The 23778-nt window shown below is 42.5% G+C and overlaps 1 protein-coding gene across 3 annotated transcripts in view; it reads left to right on the top strand.

Moving 5' to 3' along the window:
* Positions 1-23778, top strand: part of rbfox3a (RNA binding fox-1 homolog 3a) — a 429646-nt gene that overhangs the window by 204527 nt on the left and 201341 nt on the right. The window lies entirely within an intron of this gene.

Genomic DNA, 23778 nt, shown 5'->3' with positions numbered 1-23778 from the left:
CCGCTGGAGCTTTTGCGGTTTGAGAGATTAATTTTGCATTGATTGCTTTATTGGTATGGCTTTAGTGTTTCGCGTCTGGGATAATTTAATGTAAGCACGCGCATTTGTCTTAGGTGTTCTTTCATCTTGTCTCTGCGTTATTGAAGAGAGCACAGCCAGCATTTGCTTTTGCTTGTAATGTATTTCTCTTTTTTCCTCCAGCCCTGGTCTAGTCATACAAGTACAGCAAGTGAATCTTTTTCATCCCACTTTTCCTTTTTGTGCAACGTTTTAACTAAGCGTAAGCAAGTGATTCACAGGTAATCACCATATCACCATTTGCATAGCAGAATTCATATAAATGAATTTAATTTGAATTGTTCTGTCCTGGTAAAGGATATTATAATATTTCAAAAAATGCGTTGGAGGTGACAGTAATGTGAAAATATACAGAAAATAAAACATGTAATGCCACTGTTTTAAGTGGTTAAATTGTCATTAAAATATATTTTATGTCACTTTGAATAATTTCACTTGTTTTGAGGTCGTTGTCCAGCTGTGCACCACGTCCCTTGAGAAAGCATCTGTCTTGGGGTCTGTACTGACCATTAAGCTGTGGTATGCACTGCCTGTTTGAGTTTTATGAAACTCAATGTTTCAATGTGGAAAATGATTCATCTAATTATTTTCTTTATTTAGTGTGTTTGTGCCATTGTAGATGTGCTGAGTGAGTCAATGGCACACCTTCTTGGTAAAGCAATCAAGCAGAATCCGATATTCTCTCCATTAAAATGTACAATTGCTTAACACAACACCGAAAGATACATTTCACTTTACAGGGAGGAATATTTGCAAGCAAACCCCAAATCAATGGTCCTTTACAGTCTTCTGAAACCATTGTCTACACACAATTGGAAATCTTTGTAAGTGTATTAGAAGGCCAGAAAGTGAGGCACTGCAGATGGTAAGCTGCACGGGAGCAGAATAAATGCATTACCCTGGTGAGGAATGAAAGGCTGGGAGATTTGCTTTTGGCCATTATTAAGTGACACTGCAAACGATTGTTTGTCCGTCTCGTTACTGTATCCCAAACAAACGCGGGACCGGATCACACCAGCGGTCATTAGGCCGCTCTCTGCAGGGCACTGTCCTCTTGGAGCCCGCGCTCTCTGTGCCAGCGGTGTCGCAGCTGCCAGCTTTGCGATGAAGGACCTGCCACGCGGGGTCAAACGCCGCAGCGTGATTCCCAAGGTCGTTCTCTAACGCTGAACGGCGCTCTGCTCCCGGGAACGCTCCGCTCCCGGGGACGCTCCGCGGTCTACAAACGCCACAGAGGATCGCAGTGAACTTCGGAGTTCTGTTAACAGTCAGCCCTCTGAAGCCACAAATTCATCGGGTTTTCTTTCATGAGAAAACAAATTGGGCCATCGTTATGATTTCATTGCTTGTGACCATCGCGTCGCTGCAGGACCAACCAGACCCAGATGCTCAGGGAAATTTTGTGGCGCTCTCCATAAGGAAAAAGGCCCTCAGCCAACTGCACTGCAGAAATTCACATCTCAATGGAATCGTCACTTTCTAGGCCTCTCAGAATTCAGTTTCACAGTGTTCCATAGTTCTTTTAATAATTGTGCTGATGGTGGCTCATGATGTCCGTGTGGACTGTTTGCTTGTATTCCATTTTCCAGCCATAATGTTTATTTGCTTATCTACTTAGCTACACATTTATGGGAGATACATTTTTTTCCTTTCTAGTTTAATATGTAGTGAGAAGAGGCGTTGTGTCTCTAAGCTGGTTGAAGTGCTCCTGCCCATGGTTTGAAGGGGATTTATGGTGCCTTTCAGTGCAAGAAGAATGGAGAGTTCAATGAGGTTAATTCATTAAAGTTATTACCAAAAAGGGGCTGTCCCGTAATTGAGAGTGATGAATCTTCACTGGATGCCATGCAGTTATTTTATCTGTTCTGAGTTGGCAGGGCTTCCTGTGTCTGTTGGACTTGACTACTGTACTGTACTGCACTCTACTGCACTGCAATCTGTTCCACCCTGCTCTGCTCAACTTTACTCTGCTCTGCTCCACTGTACTCTACTTTATTCCTCTGCACCCTATTCTATTCCACTGTGTTCTACTCCAGTCCACTGTACTCTGTTATTCTCCACTGACCTCTGCTCCACTTTACGCTATGTCACTCCACTGTAATTTGTTCTACTCCACTGTGACCTATTCTGCTCCACTGTACTCTATTCTACCCCAGTGTACTCTGTGCTGCTCCACTCTATTCCACTGTACATTGCTTCACTCTGTACTAGGTTCTACTACGTACTTTACTTTTCTTCACTCCAGTGTACTCTGTTCCACTGTACTGTGCTCTACTCCACTCCACTGTACTGTACCCTACCAAGGTCTACTGCTGTGCTCTACTCCAATGTAATCTACTCTACTCTGCTGTTCTCTGCTCTGTTCTGCTGCACTCTTCTCCCCTGTACTTTGTTGTACTCTGCTGTACCTCACTGTGTGTATGATAGCTTTCGGACACACGCAGACACACATTTACGTGTTTGCAGGTATAAACATCGATGAATCAGAAAAGTGTGTACTAACAGCAGTAAATACAGCTGCAGATATGTAAAATGTCTCATTAATTAAGCTGTGAAGCTGTTCAGGTGGCCAAAAATTGTATTGCCCTTTTTGATGCTTTACTTACGTTATCACGCTCATAAATTTCCAGATAGAAGGATTTCTTGATTTGTGCCGTGGTGTTTTGGTAACTTCACTGTAGCTGTCTCTGAGTATATTGACCAATTTGAAACCATTGCTAGAATAACAAGTATAAATAAAGCCTAATGTTGCTTTAATCAAAGCCTGCATTTGAAGAGGGAGTTATTGATTGAAAAAAATAGCCACATGAAATTGTTTTTTGATTAAAGCATATTGAGCTGCGTAATGAATACATGTGGAAGTATTAATACTGAATTGTATACAGATGTAGGTTTAAAAATGCAGTTTATATTTGTGGGATGCACTTGCGATATCTAGCCAATGGTTTTTCTTGGACATTGAACTAAGAAACCATGGAAGGGAATTGAAAGGACAATATCTCTTGCAGTGCATTTACCTACTGTATAGATTTCATGGTCACGAGAAATATTGAATGAATAAAACAAAGGCCCTCTCTGTATAGAGATGTCATTCTGGAGTTACTCAACTCACATTCACAGAGGACACATGAGGCTGAGTGCATCTGAGGTTAAGATAGATTTCCGAATTGTGAGGTTTATGGTGCTGAAAGAAGATGTATTTGTTTAATCAGAGCTGTATCACTTCTGTTATTTGATTTATGTGAAACAATGTCCATTGTTTCAGATGCAGCGCCGTAAAGAGAAAATTGGTAGTGCCATAACAATCAAAAGCCTAAAAGTGAAAAAGTGCTGATGGATTTTATGACCACAGTCTCTGTGTCTTTACATAAGTGCAAAATCTGATAAAATATGTTAAAACCTACCCATGATTTGATATAATGGCAGTGCACTTTGTAGTGGCTGCTGACTATGTTGGCCGGTTTTCAAAGGCGGTTGACTAACTTTGAGAGGACCTTGCATTTTCTGACACCGGGCTGTGTGAGATTGGACAAACACAGCACAGAGCAGAGCCCGGGTTTGAGTTGCAGCAGAAAAACCATGCAGCTGCGTGCCTTTGAAATGATAACGAGACACTCTTTGTAAGCTAGTGTGAGGGGTGGAGTTGGGTGCACAGGGGTGTCGGCTGGAGTGTATGTTTTAAATGAGAGGCCTGTATGCTCTTTAAATATTAACCCAGCTTTTTGCATTTTGCTGAAATGAGCCTTCATTGCTGTTTATTGTCAGTAACCCCAGAATGTGCCTTTCTTCAAAATGGATTAAAATTCTGTGTTAACCTACTTTGTGTAAGAAAATACAAACATATTTTAAATGCTACATTAACATGGCGGTCCGTGCATGCTTTAATAAGCTCCATGTTAGGTAAGTCAAAATTATTGCTTTCATGTACATTTAATGTACTTTGTTTATACGGTTATACTTGAATTGCTTCTTTATGGTGTTTCTGTAGCCTGTTTCTAATACAGACATAATGTGTTCATTTTGTCCTTTTAATTTGCCCATTTTTAACAAAGGTATAACAACAGCAGGCACTGAGGAGATGTTGGTTCCGCCCAAATTATCCAACATCAAATATGCAGCACATTTCAAAATTTATTATTCAATTTATTTTTCTATCCCCGTTGTTAATCAATACAAACACAGCCATGCTCAACAAGGATATTTTCTCTGTGCTTTCTATTAAAAACTGAGGAAGGGGAAAAAATCAAACCTCAAAACAATTATCTCCAATACACAAAGCACAAATCGTTTTAGAGCTGTTATTGTGTAATTTTGAAGACGCTAATTTAAAGCTTATATTTTGTACAATGCCGTAATATAATTCAATCAGGCTTTCAAAGACAGCAAAAGAAAACTAAAACTACAAAAGCACTATGATACTTTTTGTCACCAGTTGCTTTGATTTTGTTTGCCTTTGATTTGATTATTTTTGTACCAACACAGTATCTTATTCTCTGTCTTATCTGTTGTTTTCATTTTCCACGATTTGGCTATTCACCTTTGCCCAAAGCAGTAGTTACTCTATAAGTGATAGAAGCTGAATATCCCACATTTAAACTTTGATCCTGTCTCTAATGACAGGTAAAATGTTATAATGACACCTGCAACTGAGGACAAAGGAAAATATGAAACAAAACTCTCTGGTTTTATCATCTTACCCTCAACAGCAGAGGGCTTGCTAAGGACTCTTAGCTATGCTGATCTATACCCTACTGTCAGTATTGTGTACAAAACCTCAAGGTGTGGGTAGTAGCTCAGTGGCTGTTAGGAGGCTGGATCAGAGCTGCATTTCTCTCACCCTTCTCCTCACATTACTTTGAATGTCCTATATGGTCATTCTAGTCTGCTGTGCAAAGCAAGACGTTGTAAAATGATGTGTGGCTGCATGTACACACACTCTTGTGCATGCACACACGCACATTCCATGCACATGCTTGTGCACATAAACACTCAGCTGCTTCCAGTACACAAACACATGCACATGAACTGTATTTATACAGAATAAGTATTAAATGTGATCATTTATTGCACTGGATTGTAAAGTGTGATCATAAAACAACAAAAGTGCCTGGCTCTCCAAAGAACTTTGCCTCTGTTGCATTTCTAGACATCAGACTCTAAAATATCAACTTTTATGTGCACCACTGCTGACATGCAATATGGTTAATGATGAATGGAAGTGCATTTTGCATAAGCTGCTGTTGAATTAAAGCAGCTCAATAGTCGCTGAGTGAGACCATTTCAAATTTAGAGAAAGTCTCTCTCTCTCTCTGTCTCTCTTCTGTTCTCTCTGCCGGACGTGTGACACATTTAGTTCAAAAAGTCACAAGGAATTTGTGCGTCGTGAATTTGTAAGCCACTGGACCACCTCATATATCATAAATGTACCATCACAGTGCCTGTCAGTGCATCCCATATTGATTGTCTGTAGGTTCGAGGGTCCGTTGTTATTTATAGCATTTTGAACTCGCAAATTTATTTATTTCTCTCCCGTCCATTGTAGTTAAGATCGTAGGTGATAAATTCTGTTGGTCTTTTGTTTCTAAATATTTCAAAGGTTCAGGATGGTTAAACTTTTTTTTTCCATACCTCTGCTCACATCAGAATGCCTCATTCAATTGACGATTTGCAAGTGTGAGGACTGATGATGAATGCATGTCCATTTATCTTCCTGTCTCATAGAGGGCCCTTCTGGTGTCTCTCTCCCAATCAATAGCTCATTAGTTTGGACTAGAAGGGCTGCTTTGTCCCTGGTTCCACTTTGCCTCTGGAGGGGGTAGATTGTGAGCTCAGAGGCATGTCCTTTCCCGGACCTCAGAGTCCTGGCATTGGTGTGCCCGCATGACCCAGGACAGCTTCCGGCTACCCTTGCAGTCACAAAGGCCTTCACACCCGACCCTCTCAGAGTCATCCTTCATATTCTGAAGTGCCCCCTGATTAGGCGTGGACATCTTCCCTTTACCGTACTGAATCACTGTCCCCCTCTGTGGTGTTTAACTCGAGTGGTAATCCATTAGCATGTCTGGGCCAGGAATCTTGAGAGAAACGGCCTCGCCATGAATCAATGCCGCATCTCACCCATGGTGCTTTATCACATTAAAATTAATTTAATCGACAAAACACTTTTTAAAACTACATTTTAATATGGGTTTTCCCTATTGGCATTTGAATTTATTGTTCGCTGTGCGGACCCTCGTCCACTCTGTCTGTTGAATTTAACAAGAGAGAATGGCTGTTGTGTGGTGATTCGGATAAGAGAGCGTGCTCTCCACTTCAAAATGTACTCACATGAATCAAGTGCATCCCGATGCATCGGCACTCATTGTACTCAAAAGCTTTACTAACTGAGACAAATCAGGTTCCATCTTGTGATATCTCACCCAAATGGCCCTTTGCAAAAGCAGCAACCTGAATAGATATGTGTCCTAACACTGCTGTGGCAGGCCTGGTCTGATCCTAGAAAATTCTTAATTGATTGAGTGACTGACAGATGCCTTAGAAGCTCAGGGCACTGTACTTTTGGCATTCCTGTTTTTTCTCATTTAATCACTTAGATTCCCCTATCCTGTACACCTGCCAGCAGAGCTAATGTAATATGGTGGTAAACAAAAGTTTGTCTTTCAACACTCCAGCCCTACAAATTGATATTTTTCCCTCGATGAAGTGGCTTTATAAGTTTTGCTGCTCTTCGCAAAAATAAGAATTTAGCTTGACAACTCAAGGGAAGCTTTATGTTTTATTCACAATGAGCATGCAATAAGTTTCATTGCAGGCAGATGGGGGAGTGCAGATTTTGTGGACGTTGGTTATGTTGAGGGGAAAAGGGGGTTGGAACGGTTGTCTGTGTGTGTGTGTGTGTGTGTGTGTGTGAGGGGGTCATCTATAAATAAAACAAATGCTCTGATGATTATAAAGTTGACTGGAAAAAGATAAAGCAGGGAGTTGGTGTAGAGTCCCATGCGATGAGATTACAGGAGAGCATTGTTTTCATTAAGCCTAATACCCCCTGACAGTGTACCTTCAATTGCCTGGCTATTGAGGAGCCAAGGAATTGAACATTTATTTCTCCTCTCCCTCCATATCTGTGGGGAAGGTGAGCACACGAGCGCTCTGTGCATACAGACGTACCGCACTGCAGATGTGCTGAGAGAGCAGTGGCTGCTATTTGTTCCCATTTAGGGTAAACTCTCTGGAATGTTGCACTGGTTGTTCTCACAGGGCTTTTTGTTTATAATGTTTCCCTCCTCCTGTCATTGGAGGGATTTATTTATTAAAGAGAAAAAACAGCAAGTGGAATCAGGAGTTGTACTAGCTGTGGCTCTGCTAATGCCCCTGTGGCACAATTTCTTCACCAGAAGAGTCAAATATTACAGGAGGCATTACGATGTAGAAATAGGTTGCGTTATTCCCAATGTGGCCAAATGTGTTTCAGTGCAGCTGAATTTCATAAGAAGATATATGTTTACTTTGCTTGGTTTACTCTAGTTATGTGATGCTGACAAGACACTTTGGAGATGGTTCCTCAGTTAGGAATGAAAGTAACATGTTATTGACTATATGACTCTTATTTGTCTATGTTTTATAGCTGGATAATCTCAGTTTTGTAACAGATATTCACAGTGTATCTTAACACATATCCCTCGCCATCACCGCTTGACCTATGAGCAGAAGATTGTAGATGGCAGTGGAAAGCTTGTAGATGGCAATGGGTAAAGTCTGCTGCAAAGCAAGAGATCCAGTGGAACCATGAAAAGAGACCATACACACTTCAGGCAATGTCTGAGCCGCTATTTGAAATTGCTGGCACTTTTCAACAGTACTGTTAAATAAACGTTCACTCACCCCGATCTTCAGTGGTTTGAATAACAAGCACTTGTCATGTCTGAAATATCAGGAGATATCAGTTCTGTTAAGCAGCTCCTGTTCAGAGACCATTACTAGCCCAAAGGCTCTTAGCTCCTGGCGCAAGCAAAAGCGAGCCTAGAGCGTCCTGCTTGGTCTAGACACCCTATTTTTTAGGGGTGAAAGGAGACAGCTTTCTGATGTCCCAGCGACTGGCTGATTGACAGGCCTAATTAAGGCCCTGGCAGTGATGTGACGTATTTCATTTAACGCAGCGGCATTGCCTCGCTCCCCCTCAAATCACCCTGACGTACCTCTGCCGTCTCTGTTTTTTTTTTTTTTCTTCTTTATTTCTGCCCCCCCCACTACCCCCACCCTACTGACATGGCTACTCGGTCCTACAGCTGTGATGGACACTGTCACTGAGAAACTGCAGATTGGACAGTAGTTATCCTGTATCTCAGGTGTCAGGTGCCCATTTGCCTTTTACGCTACAACAACCTTTACTGCACCCCTCCTCCCACCCCCTTCCCACCACATCTCCCGTACCTCCTACAAAACGTGAAAGGAGAAAAGAAAGGGAAAAGGAGGATGAACAGGGAAAAGCCACCCTATCGATTTATTTGAAAGGTCTGGGCAGATAGGATGGGTCCTGCCGACATCAGCACTTCTCTTTCTGTAAGCGACAGAGCGATGGATTAAGAACATCTGAATCAAACCCAAAGTCTCACAAATTGATTGTTTTAAGATCAACTAATTTAGAGATGGCTCTTTGTTGGTTTCAAACAGCTGGTCGATGGGGACCTCAGTTTGAATTACACAATTAGTGCCCTGGCGTGCTTTGCAGACCTCCCCCTGCATATGGCTTAAATTGACTGTCATGTGGAAGTAGATTTGCAAAATGAGGACAGTGAGTAATGTGGAGGCGAAGGAGTGCCTGTGGGTTGAGGTTCTCGTGTCCGTTCGCTTTTTTTGGGTTCAGTTTCACAGTTTTTAGTTTTTTCTGTGTAATGAACAGGTTATGCAAAGGACAGCTAGAGAATGGCCAAATTAGATTAGGAGCAGAGATGAGCCAGCCTTCGGTGTGAAGATGATGTCCCGCTGAGTTTAGCGGAGTCCAGACGCTCTCTCTGAGACCCGTGTGGATGAGGTCACTTTTCAATATCACCTCTTAGGAACGAAAGGGGGTAAGGGAGAGGCTTTAACCGTTTTGGTTGTTTGTGTCCTGATTCACACTTCAGAGAGGACCAGAAAGGCTGTCTTACAATGGAATGTGTTAATAATCCTAAATGTATGGCAGAAATATTTGGGCTTATGTATGTACCGTTTTTATGAGTCAGCAGTAAATGTGATGAATATAGGGCAAAGGCCAAGAGCTCAGATTTTTTTTTTACTTTCTGAGATTTGATACAAAGACTGTATTGCAAAAAGTATTTAAAATATATGTAAAAATATATCAATGCAAAACAGAAATATATTGTGTATATATATATATATATATATATATATATATATAGAAAGAGAGAGAGAGCCAGCCAGTCAGTAATAGCCAGCCATAATTTAAAGAATACAGTTTTTTCTTTAAAACATATTCTGTAAAATATATGTTCTATAGTACAACTTACAGTATTGAGGTGTAAAACTGTTGTTTTTCTTTTTTGCCACTTGAAGGGCATGATTTATTTATCTGAGTGTTATATGGTCACAACATAAGACTCACTTAAATTAGGCATAACAACATTGTGTTTTATGAATTATGTAACTTAAATTAGCACTTCAAAAAAATATTATTAGATGATAGCTGAAATATTAAAGTACTCTTTGAAGTATTCACTGGTACACTAATTTCAAGATGAACCGAATAGAAAGAATAAAGCAGCTGGATCCTGTCGCACTTGTTGCCATGCTGAGATTTGGTACATATTCCTGCTGCCATGTTTTTTTAATAACCCCTTGCTCTAATGAATTCTGTGAAGTCTTCCAAACTGCTTTAATTTCAGCTCTAGTTTGTTTCATGTCTTAAAACCAGCATCAAGAGTTCAGAATCTGACCAGCTGGGAACTTGCCAATGACATATCTGCAAACTTGGAGAAAATGTGAAAAAAGAAATGTTTCTTAAAGATAATCAGTATTATCTTTTTATGTAAGGGATGCTGCACAGTCATGAAGGGTTTCATTTGATTGTCCTTGTGATTGGCATATAGTGTAACAGTTTTAGATTTAATAATGAAGCACTTTTTTCAGACTGTTCACCCAGTTTTGTTTGTGCTATGGATTAGCTTAATTGTTGACTAACTGTTGCGTAGATTCAGCAATTATTCATGGTGCCCAGAAAGTTCTGTCATCAGAATTTCTTCTGTCAAATTTCTTATTTTCTCTGTGAAAGGAATTACTAGAGAATAAAACATGAATAACTGATAATTTGGCTGCAAACTCAGATGCTATATTCAAACAATGTAATGTAATGTAACAAACTGATACAATACACAGAATTTCAAATACCGGGGCTCCCAAGTGGCTCAGTCAGCTGACACTTGATCAAAGCACAGCATGTGCCCTACGCTCAGAGCTTGAGCCCTACTATGTCTGTTCCCACAATGACTAGGAGCCCACAAGGACAGAAAGAATTGGCTTTGATACACATGGAATGGGGTGGGTATGTTGGCCAGAGCTCCCCTGTCACGTCACTACTTTTCAGGTGCCTATGAGCTGCTCAGATGATGCCTGGGAGTAACTGTCCTCTGCTCATTTGCTTTCCTGGTGCAGTATGGGACTTGCAGTGGTTGACATGCTTGTGTATTGGATGATGACATGCAATATGTCCTGTGCTCTTGTGCAAGTGCAGAAGTTTGTCATATGGTGACAGTAATAGACAATTGACAGTTGCTGCATTTCTTCTCATGATAATTGTGGATTGTTTTTTTTTTTCTGTGTCTGATATTATTGCAATTAGTGTAAGCCTCTTATCTTCCCTTTAAGTTAAGGGACAGTAATTATGATGACAGAGTGCTGTGTCTCTACCATTAAGCATGGTGTAAGGGAAAGTGTTGCCCCCTGTAGACCAGAGGGTGCACTGTGAGGAATAATAACCCTAGAATCGACTCACTTATCAGCCATGTTGTGTGTCAGGTCTGACAGCACAAATGACAACCGTTCTCTAAACTGAGATAAGGCATAGATACAGGCATTTTTTAGTTTTGGACGAGCGTTGTAAAATAAAATTGTATAATGTGTTTCACATTGTTTCATTTGCAAAATCAAAGGCATCACTTGCACCAAGATGCCTGTGTGAATAGATGTATCTGTAGTAGGAGACTAAAGCTATTTGAACAAGCAATTGTAGAACTTCTAAAGCACAAAAGGTTTAAGGCCATTTAGATTGCTTTGCCATTTAAGAATCAATAATATAACATTGATGCTGGGTGTGAATGTGGATCTTTTGTTCATTGTCTTTCTGCAATTGTCAGCAGAATTACCTTTTTTATGCGTGCCGATCATCTCACACAAAGTACGCTCTCTGTCTCTTTGACATCCAGGCACACGCACACTTGAAAGGCTACATTAGTCATGTGATGGGCATTTTTTACACACAACGCAACTTGTTAAAAAACAGATCTTGAGGAAAAAAAAATTGACTGACTGTGGCTGCCCTGGCATGTCAATAACTGTCAGCATTATATTGATTGACACATGGCAGTAGCATGTAAATTTGCGTAATGTTGGAAGCCTTGTCCAGTTTTACTGCTGAATCTGATCTGAGCTTGATGAGAAACTCTCTACAGAGGGCACTATGTTACAGTAATGGACAGCCTTTTAGCTCTCTCACCATAATCATAAATTTATCGTCTCATAGTGCAGATGGTCCATAACCATGCATCACGATCAGGCTTGGCTGGACAGACCCAAGAAGCGTTCTCTCTCTCCAGATCTCTCTCTTTCTGTCTTCCTCCCTCTCTCCTCTCTCTCTCTCTCTCCATTTTCTCATTTTCCTCTCCTTCTGTCCCTCTATCTCTCCCACTCTCCCTCACTTCTCTTCATCGTGGTTTTTGCTTTCTGCAAACTAAACAGATATGCCATACCTGCTGAAATTCGTTTCCACTCTCAGCACTCCAGGCAATTTGGCTATAATAAAAGTGAAGGAGAAGTGATGGATGAATTTCTGTAGAAAGGGATTATGTAACCCTGCGACCGTGCTCCCTGGCTGCCTCTCCTCACCTTTAAAGAACTTCAGCGGGAGGAGGGGTGATGAAACCGCGGGCTGATGCTCTGACCCCTCTTGTTTGTTGTCAGGCCCTAGTAAATGGCCCATGCGAATCTCTCAACACAATTTCCATTTGACACCAACACAGCACTGGTAGTGAAACCTGGTGAAGAAGCCACCTCCCAGGGAGAGAGTGGACGCTCACATTGTTCAAACATGGTGTCTGTCCAACACACGCCTGCTTTAGCAGAGAGAGTGTCCATGGCCGAACGTGGTCCCTCTGATGTTAGGAGCCACTCCAGCACATATGCAAGTTTGTATTAAGCTGTCTCTATTACACTGTGTCTTGCGGGTCGGCGCGTCCTCTTAGCGACATCAGCAGGGATCTGGCTCCTCTGGCATGTGACCTGAAGTCGGGAGGGCCCCCTCAGTCAGGAGCGTCTTCCCTGTCACAGTTCCCACTGTGGCCCAAGCTGTCCAGCATGTCACCGCGCTGTGTGCCCCAGGAGCCAACATGGCAATTATGGGTCCTGTCAGTCAACCAGCTGTCTGTGACAGTGACGGCAGCGGCGATCGGTCCTGACACCTGTAGCCAGGAGATTTTCGTTCCGCGAGCAGGCAGGAAAACCAATTTCTCACAGCATCCTTTTGTTCATGGTCAGTTTTCTTTACAGCGAGCATTGACTGAAAACTCTCCTGTTTTCATTCCTCTCTGTTGCCTTTTGTTGCTTTCAAAGTTTATTTGCAGACAGTCCCTTCAGGAAAGTTAATTGTTGTGATTTTATCAAAGATGTCCTGTCACACAGTTACATCTAAATTAGTCTTTTGAATTTAAAGCAGTACATCACACACTTCAGCAGTGTGTCTGCCTTCTCGGCACTCTCCTCAAGCACTTTAGTTGGCCACGAACTGTTTGGGACCCCCTTTCTGGCAACATATCATAGCATCGCAGCATGCACCTCTTTCTCTTCTTTGCCATGTGCTCATGCTGTAAGTTCAGGGTCAAATGAATCTGGAGTGATTAGCCTTGAGTCTTTGATTCCAGCTAGTAGGTATCCCCGTAACGAATGCAAATTTATACAGAGAAAGAGACTTGAGAAGCTCTTGCTCTGTCTTGATGTCTGTCTGGAGACCTCTTTTCAGCATGTCTGTGTGAAATAACAGGAACACAACCTGGACTTGATGCTGTTGTTTAATCACCCGCGCATGTTAATGACTTGTCAAAATTATGAAATATGATCAGAGACTACCTGGTCCAAAAATTACTATAAATCCACATCAAGCTAACCACTGTGGGGTTTTATGGTTATAAATCATCACTTTGGGAAGAGAGAAAAAATAAAACTATTAAAATAATGAATGGGATGATTAATTTCTTTACATTAAAGATTAAAAGCATGCGGGGGGTGTTGGGGGGGGTCATTACATATGTGAGCAGTAATGAGTGTTAAAAGTGTGAGAACGTGTATTTCAGTATTTAGGCGTGAGTGTGCCGAAAGTGTCATTTCTGTCTGATTTCTCTGTCTGAAATGTGTCAATTCTTTTTTCTTCAGAGCAAATTCATGGAAAGACAATGAGGAGACAGGAAGGATAAGGGCCAGGAAGTCGAAATACGTGACAATATGTGACATGCAGTGGCCTTGGTGTCCTCCTTTCTGCTCCACTGGGGCATGTCTCCTGTGTGCCAGGCCCTCTCGCTTCACTCTTCACCTGTGGTGGAGAGCCTTGCAACATTCCCCTCATTGCTCCCCGTTGCGGCGTTTTCAAACGGGAATGTGAGATTTAAGTAGGATGAAAGCTGCGGCTCCTGATGAGTGATAAAAGATGAATGCAAATCGGCTCCACGTTCAGATGGGTTTATGAGTTGCGCGGGCGTTAGTTAACTGAAGCAGAGGTTGCGCACATGGTTCCTCATCTGGCAGGACCAATGAGAGGCAATCAGATATGAGCTTGAACAATGCACTGAAAATACTCATTTTTTCCAACGAAGACATATCTGTTTGTTTTTCATGACTACCATAGAATGAATATGAAAACTTTTTACGCCTCAGACCTAGTGATTTTGCAGCAGAAATTCCATCACGTTATATGATTCAAAAGGAAACTACAAGCTGCCAAAAATTGTGGAGCCAGAGCAGCTCTTTATTGATAAATGCAAGGCTTGTAAACCTTCACTTGAGAATAGGTCCAGACTCGCTCAACTGCAGGATTTCATTTCAGGTGCCTCCTGAGATAGCATATGATCAATTTTCAATTTTTTTTTCTTTGCTTCATAGCAATATTTTCTGTTACTAATCTATTTCCATGTGCATTAGTGGTATTTGCATTATAGTTATTGCCCACAGTTGCTGTTAGCGGGTGGTCAGCTTCACATAACTCTCCCGCCGCCACTCCGGTTCTCAGTAGATGTCCAGCCCCGCCCTCCTGAGAGAACCGGGAGATGCACGGCTCTCTCTGCTCCTGTTTCTCCAGTTTATCTCCGCCCCAGCAATTCCAGCACAATAGATTTTACCATCAAAGATGTTTTCCTCTAAGGTCTGATGCGCCTCTGTAAGGAGATGGGGAAATGCGACTGACTGGGCCTTTATTGTGCTCCTTTTCGTGCGATAAAACCCGCTGCACGCTGCCTGTGGAGACTGGGGAGGGCTGTTATGTCCACCCTCCGTGGCAGAGCCGTGGCGCGCGCAGGCCGCGGACAGATGGCCACCCGGCTGCGTGCGGCGGCCACCGTGGCCCGGCCTGGCGATCGGGCCCAGAGTCTCGGTGATGCTCTCTCTCTCGCTCTCTCTCTTTCTCTGTGTCGGGCGGCTCCTCTGTAATGGCAGCTGAGGTGGGACTCGTCCCTGCTTTACTGTGGGAGCACTCGGGGCCTGTCAGCCAGAACAGCAAACACTGATTCTAAATAGACTCTCAACAGCAATGCGCTTAATAAACCTTCCCTGGGAGAAGCGCTGCCCCGGCAGCACTGCCTGTCTCTCACTAACCCGTGAAATAGAGTTCACCTCCGAGAATGGATGTGCGCCGCCGCGTCACTCGCCTCCTGTCGGACAGACGCCCGTGCGCGCACACACACACACACACACACACACACACCTTCACACACACACACCCTCACGGTCGCCGCACACCCGACGTGCCTCTCATCGCTCCCTCTCCCATTCCTTCCCATTGCCCTTATTGCATTTCCCGCCTTCGTTTTTCCTCTCTCCCCTCAATTTCTATTCAGTTCCCATTCCTTGCTCCATTTGTTTCCCAAATCCAGGTGTTTATCATGCATCTGCTCTCCGCTCTTGCATTATTCCAGCGGTTAAATGTGTCTGACACCCTCGCTTTGGGCTCTGCTCAGAATCTGCGCTGATGCTTTCAATTACACACATGCCATGCAGAAGACGTTATGTAAAAAAAAATACCCTGATGTGGTATGCATATGTATTTTTGCCTGCTTGATCTCTATGGAAATATCTTGGGCAGGGTGCGCATGTGAAGTGTATCAGACATGGAGGAGTATTGTCATTACCGCGGAGGGGCCACACCTGCAGGAGAGGAGGTGGTGACCCCTGTTCTTTATTGGACAAGCACTAGAGACATAAAGGCCAGGATCAGACCTATTGCTCAAACAGCCCACCGGAAAATGGCAGTTTCTGTTAGTGGAAGCAACTACAGCAAAATGATTAACACTGACTCAACTCTGAGTTAAAAATAGATTCCCAGAGTTAGCTTTATTTGTCTCTGAGTTCAGTTAGCTGGGCTCATTTTTGCTGTGTATGAGAAACAAGCTGATAAAATGGCATCTCCTGCAGCATGAACAGTAAACTGGTGAAGCATTGCAAAGCAGTTGCTTGTTAGCTTCCCATATTATATTATCGATGATATTAACAATAATATTGATATATTCCTTCTACAACGGGGCCTTTATATTAAAGGGAAAACCCGCAACCCCCTCCACTGTGAGGTACATAAACCATTTTGCACCAGAACATTCACCACATATTAGCTGAAGTGGAGGGGAAGGTGTTTCTTTATCCAGTTAAACAGGGTGATGATTAGAGGTCCGGACAGAGAGAGGCACAATTGGGAATTTGGCCAGGACACCAAGCATCCCCGTACTATTTTAGAAAAGTGCCATGGGAGCTTTAATGAGCACGGTGAGTCAGGATCTTTAACGGCTCATCTGAAAGACTGATGTCGTTAGCTCGTCAGTTAGCGCTAGTGTTTGTGTCCATTATTCTTCACTGGTGTCATTGCCCCTTATTATTAGCTGGTGTTAGTTTTCCCATCCCATTAGCTGACTTTATTGCATACCTCTAGTGTTGCACCACCAGGATGGCTCCTTTAACATGCAACCTCCACTTGTTTTCAAACTCTGTCACTTGAAATGACAACCCAAACGGTTTCTGTTTTCCGGCTGTGATCAGTGTCATCATTGTGGGGAGAGCCGAGCTTTGGCTTGATTGATCACACTCCTCACAGTGCCTCATATTCATCAGACGTTTCACCTTCTCCCCCTCTCTGTCTTTCTCGCTCGCTCTAACTCGTTGAGCTGTTTGTGGCATACTAACGTTTGAGCATCTCTGCCGTGCCCGGATATTTACAAAACGCGTGCTGTGCCCTCTTGAGAGAGGCTTTTTAAAACATGCTAATATAATGGAGAAAGGGCTCGGCACTGTCTCTATAACCGACCCCCCCCAACCCACCCCCACCCCCAACATGTGTTTCAGGGTTTTTTCTGAGTCTGTCAGCTGCAAATCTGAAAAGCAGCAATTCCAAGCCGTTCAGTAATTGTGTTTATATTCTGGATTAATGGAAGAATATCAAAGGATGTGTGCCCACACGATCCCCAGCCCTGCTAGCGTGATTAGTGTACCTCACAGGTATAATTACACATTGCATTTCACATCAGCCTCTCACTGTTTCTCTAAAGCATGTGTATATATAAAAAATGTAGGAAATATTAAACAGTGAGGTTTGGTCAAGTGACTCCCTAATGTGCGTTCTCACTCACCTCCTCTTTTAGTTTATTAAATTGTTTAATAAGCCATGTTGCAGATGCCCTTCACCGATGTATTGTTCAGTGCATTTGATATCAATAACAATAGTAAATGCAAAATCTCACAAGCTATATAGTGGACGATAGCATTTCCAAATGAAGGAAAATAATATGATATCATTAAATTGAATCATTAATAGTAAATTTGTTGGTATGAAAAAAATACATATCAGTTTAAAAATAGGGTTAGAAAAAAATTGCTGCAAGTGGGTGGTATGGGATTTTAAGCATTCAAGAAAAAAATGAATTCAGTGCATCACATGAGACTTACATTGTAAAATGGAGCAGGAGAAACGCATAAACAGTCCATATAGAAATGTGATTTCAGTAGTCAGAGGTAATCAGAGACTGCACAGTTATAATGTAGGTGAGAAATTAATGCTGCCGCGGGATAGCTGAGGAAGATTGAGATTAGGAAATGGATGACTGAAGAGACAGAAGAGTTTGCCAGGAGACAATGATCTCAGTTGATGAAAGGGAGTGTGGGAGTAAATGACAGATTCAGAAAAGACCTGAACGGTTTACACAGTGGTAAGCAAAAGCACTAGTTCTGGAAAGTTATTTTACGCAGGAGACGGCAACAGGAAAATATATTTCCTCCATGTGAAATTGATTGCAAGACCGCCTTCATATTGTGAGATAACACGGGGCTCTGTGGAGCTAAATGAGGGTGTAGCTCGTTGCTGCTGTGGAGTAAGGCTGTTCTGAGGTGAACATCTTGTTACATGCAGAACGCTTCTGTGTAATTACCATAAAACCCGTTTTCTCCGCACATCATAAAGTCTTGTTTAGGATTTTCCTTGATCTTAAAACAAAGCCATTTGGGGCAGAATTACTACACTTCATGACCATGACTTGATTGCTTACCAGATCATACCCCCGACCAGCAAACATGATGTATTTTTATCACTCTTCTTTACGTCCTTGTTACTTTTTAGTACATATTTATGTTTTCTTAAATCAACACAAATTGGAAATAAACCATCCCGTTGTTTGTAATTATTCATGTGTTGTTGTTGATCTTTTTTATTTTTTCCCCCCTTTCCTTTTCCCTGGTTTTATTTTGTAGACTTTACTGTGTGTCATATTTCATTTTAACGTCTCCCCCATCAACAGGCTCCCTGCATTATTCCATCTGCTTTTTATTATTCCAGCACTTCCAGTTTAATCTGCATAATTTATCTCATTTTTTCTTTCTCTTCTTATTCTTCTCCCTCATTTCTGTTCCTTCTCTCTGTAGTCACATTGAATGTGTGATGTGGTGTTACAGTAATAATCATAATAATACTGTCATTGGTATTAAAAGCACCGGAAATTCTTCCACTGTTGGGTATGAAGATATCTCCTGTTTGCCACCCCCACCCCCCCACACCCCAGACCTGCCAGTAGTGACAGCTGTCACCATTGAGCAAATGTGCAAGCCAGGCTGAGTTCTCGTCTCTGGAATCTTCTGCGCCATATCCCCGTTCCGCGTCATTGTTTATTAATGTTGTGGGAATTGGCTGGGCTCTGGCCTATGAGGTGGCTGTCTGTCAGCTCCAACCATTGGGGTACTTCTTTTAATTATCGTTTTATGGGAAATAAACAGAGCGCGTTTCCATAGTTTTTGCCTGAATAAGTATGGGGGATGGAGGTAGCCATTAAGATGATTAGAAAGCTAAGATGCAAAGTCAGTTCCTTTGGGAGGTGTATAGAAAGAAAAATAGATTGCGGCAAACGGGCATGCACCCATATTGAGAAGAAGCCGTTACACCCAAGATACCTACACAAAACTTTGTGGGATGTATCTTTTGTAGGTTTGTGCAAGCGCCCCCCCCAGTTCTCCCCCTAATTTTCAGCATCCCATTCAGGGTTATTTTGTTTGTGTTACTCTTTCTCTCATCGGAATAGTGTCTGTTAAACAGAACTGCCCCTGGTGTGGGGTGGCATTTGGGAGTGCTCATTAACATTTGCTGCATGTTGTTTAGGAGGGACGTGAAGCCACCCTGCGAGTCAAGGGCGATGTGCAGGGCTGGGTGTAATTGGCCAGGAGCTGTCGCCGGCCCTGCCACACTCTTCCCTGACTAATGACCTGCTGCTGCATTGTGCTTGTATGATTAGCGCGCCTCCTGGATGCCTTGGCCACATGGCACCTGCTCCTTTGATGGCTCTTAAAGCGGTCGGCCAGTGGTTAATAGGTGCTGCTGCTCCTTGCGTGTTCTGCAGCTACTAGTATTATGTCCGGGGCAAAGAACAGTGGTCCAGTGATTCCCTGAAATAGCAGAGGCTCTCAGATCAACCTGCTGCTTCCAGTCTTACTCTACTCCACACCACGCCTGCACCATCAAAGACCCACCTTCAAACGTGCATATATTTTAAAACCTTAGCAAGCACACAAAATGTCATTGTACACAAAAGCATGGTATTCACAAGAGCTCAAGCTCTTATATAACCTTTCTACACATAAATTCCCCTACACAAACACACAAAGGCGTGCTCTCTCTCAAATGACTCCCCAGAGAGGGCACTTGACAGCACATAGATTCCAAAGACAGCAATTACTTTCGTGGGACTCACCATGCTTATCAGATATACATCACCTAAATCGCAAGGGAAAGGGGTAGAGAGATGCATTATTAAAGCATTAATATCCATACATATTAAAGAACATACAGTGTAGGTAATTGAAGTTTTATGAAGAATGGTTATGTAAACTGAAGTGGAGAGAGGGAGAAAGGCTCAATCAAATGTTCCATACATGGATCCCTCTTGGTAGAGACAATGAATTCCAGTGCATCTCGGATTTGTCCCACAGCTGCCGATTATGTATGTTTCTGGGCGATGATAGCGGTCCCGGTCTCTTGTGTGTCCATCTGCAACTTTCACAGGGATATTTAAACTCTTGATATAGAGAATTAATGAGGCAACAGCTCTATTTATTCTCAAAAAATGTAGGCTGGAGATTTAATCTGCTTGGAGGATAGCCAGTCATTTCTGTTGCTAAACTAGTTTACAAAGCGAAAGGGGACCCCTAAAGGTTTCCTGTACACCATTACAAAGTAAAATGATTCTTTTGTGTCGGCGCATCATGCAGTTTTCCCTGCCTCTTCCTTACATCTCCTGCTGACAGGGAGCGTTTGCCACAGTGCATGCCCCTCTGCCCAATCTCTTACGGACAGGTGCTTCAGATGCATATGCATGGAAAACAAGCCTGTGGAGGAAAGCGGCGATCATTCCGTTTTCCTGATCTTACAACCCGCATTACAAAATTGATTTGCTTTACATTTCATTCAAAGAATTGCTTCTGTAATGGGATGCAAAGTATATTCAGGGATTGCTCAGAATTCGGTTCTAGTCCATAGTACCACATCTCCATAGTGGAAATCAGGTTAAGAAATGTTATTCCAGTGCCTGGTGCCTGAAACACCTATCCGGTAAAGGAACCTGTTGCCTCTAATTCTGCTATTTATTTCAGTTCTACGGTACTTGAGAGACTGCTGAAATTTTATTAGGGAGTTATTAAATTTGATTTGATTAAGCATGTGCAGAATTAGTGTGAGTTTAATGGAATCAGTGCCAGTCACCCCGCAGTCCTGCCCTGCTAGGGGTCAAGGGGCCCTACGGATAATTCCAGCGCCTTATAAACCTCCCACCCCCTCCAGCACTTAACCCTCTCACTGGAGGAACACACCCTTCGATGGCTGAGAAAGTCCTTGTGGAACAAAGCCTCGCATTGGGATGTGGCTCCCTCTATACCCTGCTACATGTCACACATGAACATTCAGTCATTCAAACGTGCTGTGATTAGATTTCACTTTCACAGGGAGATGCTTCCGGCCCGCCGTCACTAAGGTTATTGTTTACCAAGGCAACGCAGAGCCAGATGTGCAGGCCTCCACACGTTCCAAAACGTCAGCGCAAAAATGCAGCGTCCAAAGCGATTTCTGTTTTATTTGTTATTCAGCAATCTACATCCTTTTAGTGTTATTTATCCCCCTTTACCATCCGAATAATTAATCAGATCCTATACAACAGGAAAAGGAACAGCTTTTAATTACTTTTGATAAAATGACAAATTGCGTTGGCACCGGTCCCAAAAATACTGAGAACCATAGGATCGTAATTAATTAAGCAGAGAGATGGGGTGAGAGGGGAGGGATTGGGAGATATGATTTCTGTGGGGAGGAAATCAATATGCTTTCTGTGGTTCACAAGCTGGGGATCTGGGCCAGTGCCAGTCTGAGGCCTTCTCGCTGAGGGCAGGTCAGCAAAATAACTCTGGCACTGACACTTTCATACACACACACACACACACACACACACACAAATCCAGGCTGCCATATAGTCTATAGACATGCACTTACCAACACACACACCCACACGCGTGCACTCAAAGACATGCAGGCACTTCCAGACATGCACACGCAAGCACTATCATACACACGATCAGTCACACACAGGCATGAACTTAAAGTCATCATCGCACACAGACGGAAGTGTTTTCACAGAAATGCACACACTCAAAGATACTTTTTGGCAATAATATGCACTCTCACAAGGGTTTATTTAGAAAGTTACATGAAAACCAACACACCCACACACAAGAGTTCTTTACCTTCAATAAAATTTAGTTTAGTTTTAATAAAATTTAGGTAAATTAAAAAGATCCATAGATACACACAAAAGACAACATACATGCATACACAAATATGGTGCTTATATCTCCCCATGTGCATGTGATCCCAGTCTCATTTGTGGATACGCACATATTCATACAGCCCCCTTACACGCACTCTGCGCACACTCTCCTCCAGCGGACACCATTGCTCCAATACAGCACTTCGCCACAAAGGGGTAGGCTGTGAATGGGAAAGAGCGAGAAGGCTCTCTAAGGTGAACGACAGGCTCCATTAGAGGACGCTGCACAGAGCGTGGCTGCACTTTTCCTGACATGCTCTTTTTTTAAATAAATGGATTAGATCTATAGATCAGATTAATGTTAACCATTTAATGATGCCTACCCCTGTTTTAAAGCTTCACTTTCGTCAAATGCTTTGGAAATGGCTTGGCTTGATGCATTTTTAATCAGAAGAACTGCAATTTTAGCCATAATGGTGTTGTAATTAGGATAATAAAAGTAGAGAGAAATGTTTGCTCAGTATACTGCATGCACTCTCTGGGGCTTAGAGTTGGTTGGATACGGTAGCCGTTCCAAAATAAAATCTGCAAGATAGTAATTTTTCTCCCACTGGGTCCCATGGTGCTTTCAATTCCATCCTTATCAAGAGTCTGCATTCCCCAGCTGGGAATACAGCAGTATGTAATAGATGAGTTCATGTTGTGAAGACATGCCATCTCAGAGATTTCAGTCATTTTTAGATTAATCTTGATCTCCTCTACCTTTTTGTCAATCCCAACCATGTTCCGCAAATGGAATTATGTATTCAGTTCATCAAATCTTACAAATGGTAATGCATTATTACCAGAATGGGTTAATGTGACATGGTGGGACATCAGCCACACTGACACTTCGCAATTCATTGCCCGCGTCTTTTTTTTTTTTTTTGCATTGCTGGAATGTGTAGTTAATGTCTGTGCGCCTGCACATAAAGTGATATTTTAGGTTTGTGCTATTTGCTGGATTGCATGAGTGTCTGCGTGTGTGTGTATGTGTGTGTGTGTTTGTGTATTTATATGGGCCTGACTGTAACCTTGCTCTAGTGGTCCCATGTACGTGTGTGCATACAGCAGGCAGGTCTGGCGCATGTCATGTGAGTGTATTTGCTGTGTGTGTCACTGTGTAATTGCTTGTGAATGTGTGTGTGTCTTGGTATAAGAGTGGGGGTTTGGTGGGGGGTGGGGCCACTGGCTGTCCTGAGCTTATCTGAACCCTTCAGGACCCTTTCATTCTCTTCACTGGCGCCTGCCTCCATTTGCATAATGAGAGCATGCGGGAGACATCGCCTGAGCGCTCTTGCTGCCTGAAGAGTTGATTAGAAAATGATTAGTTACACTACACAAACACAACAAAATAAAGTTATTTAGTCTGATGGGGAGGGGAATTAGTGTGTAATCCAGGAGCACGGCAGTGAGAAGCACCTATTGTCGATAAATATCACAGTGTGGGGAGGAATTAGCTAGTTTACCGATATCTCTGTTACTAAAACAACGCTTGAAAAACAGGTTTTTTTCTGAAAGGCTGGTGAATAAAATGAGGATCAGTGTATCCTGAAAAGGATTTGTTTTTGTTTTTTTTTGCGGGGGTGTGAATTGTATATGTGTTTGTTGTTGTTTATTTGTGAAATCTAATCTTTTTCTAAGGACACCATGATTATTAAAGCATTTTGTAACAATTTTATAACATTGCAAAGCTGTAACATTATATCCAGAGCAACAATGGTGAATTTCCTTCTTTCTCCTCTTCAACAGCAGAAGGCATGGGCTCTCTTCATTTTACCAAGATAGCCTGTACTTCCTGACTACCATACCACATCAAGTGAAGCGAGAATGTGAAATAAATAGATCAGACAAAAAACACAAATGGATGGCAGTTCTGTGGTTTCTCTTGTTTTATCTTGCACTATGCATGTTT

The sequence above is a fragment of the Megalops cyprinoides genome, chromosome 1 (assembly GCF_013368585.1).
Source record: "Megalops cyprinoides isolate fMegCyp1 chromosome 1, fMegCyp1.pri, whole genome shotgun sequence".
Lineage (NCBI taxonomy): Eukaryota > Metazoa > Chordata > Actinopteri > Elopiformes > Megalopidae > Megalops > Megalops cyprinoides.
Note: the sequence above shows the minus strand (reverse complement) of the source record. Positions and strands in the feature narration are given on the sequence as shown.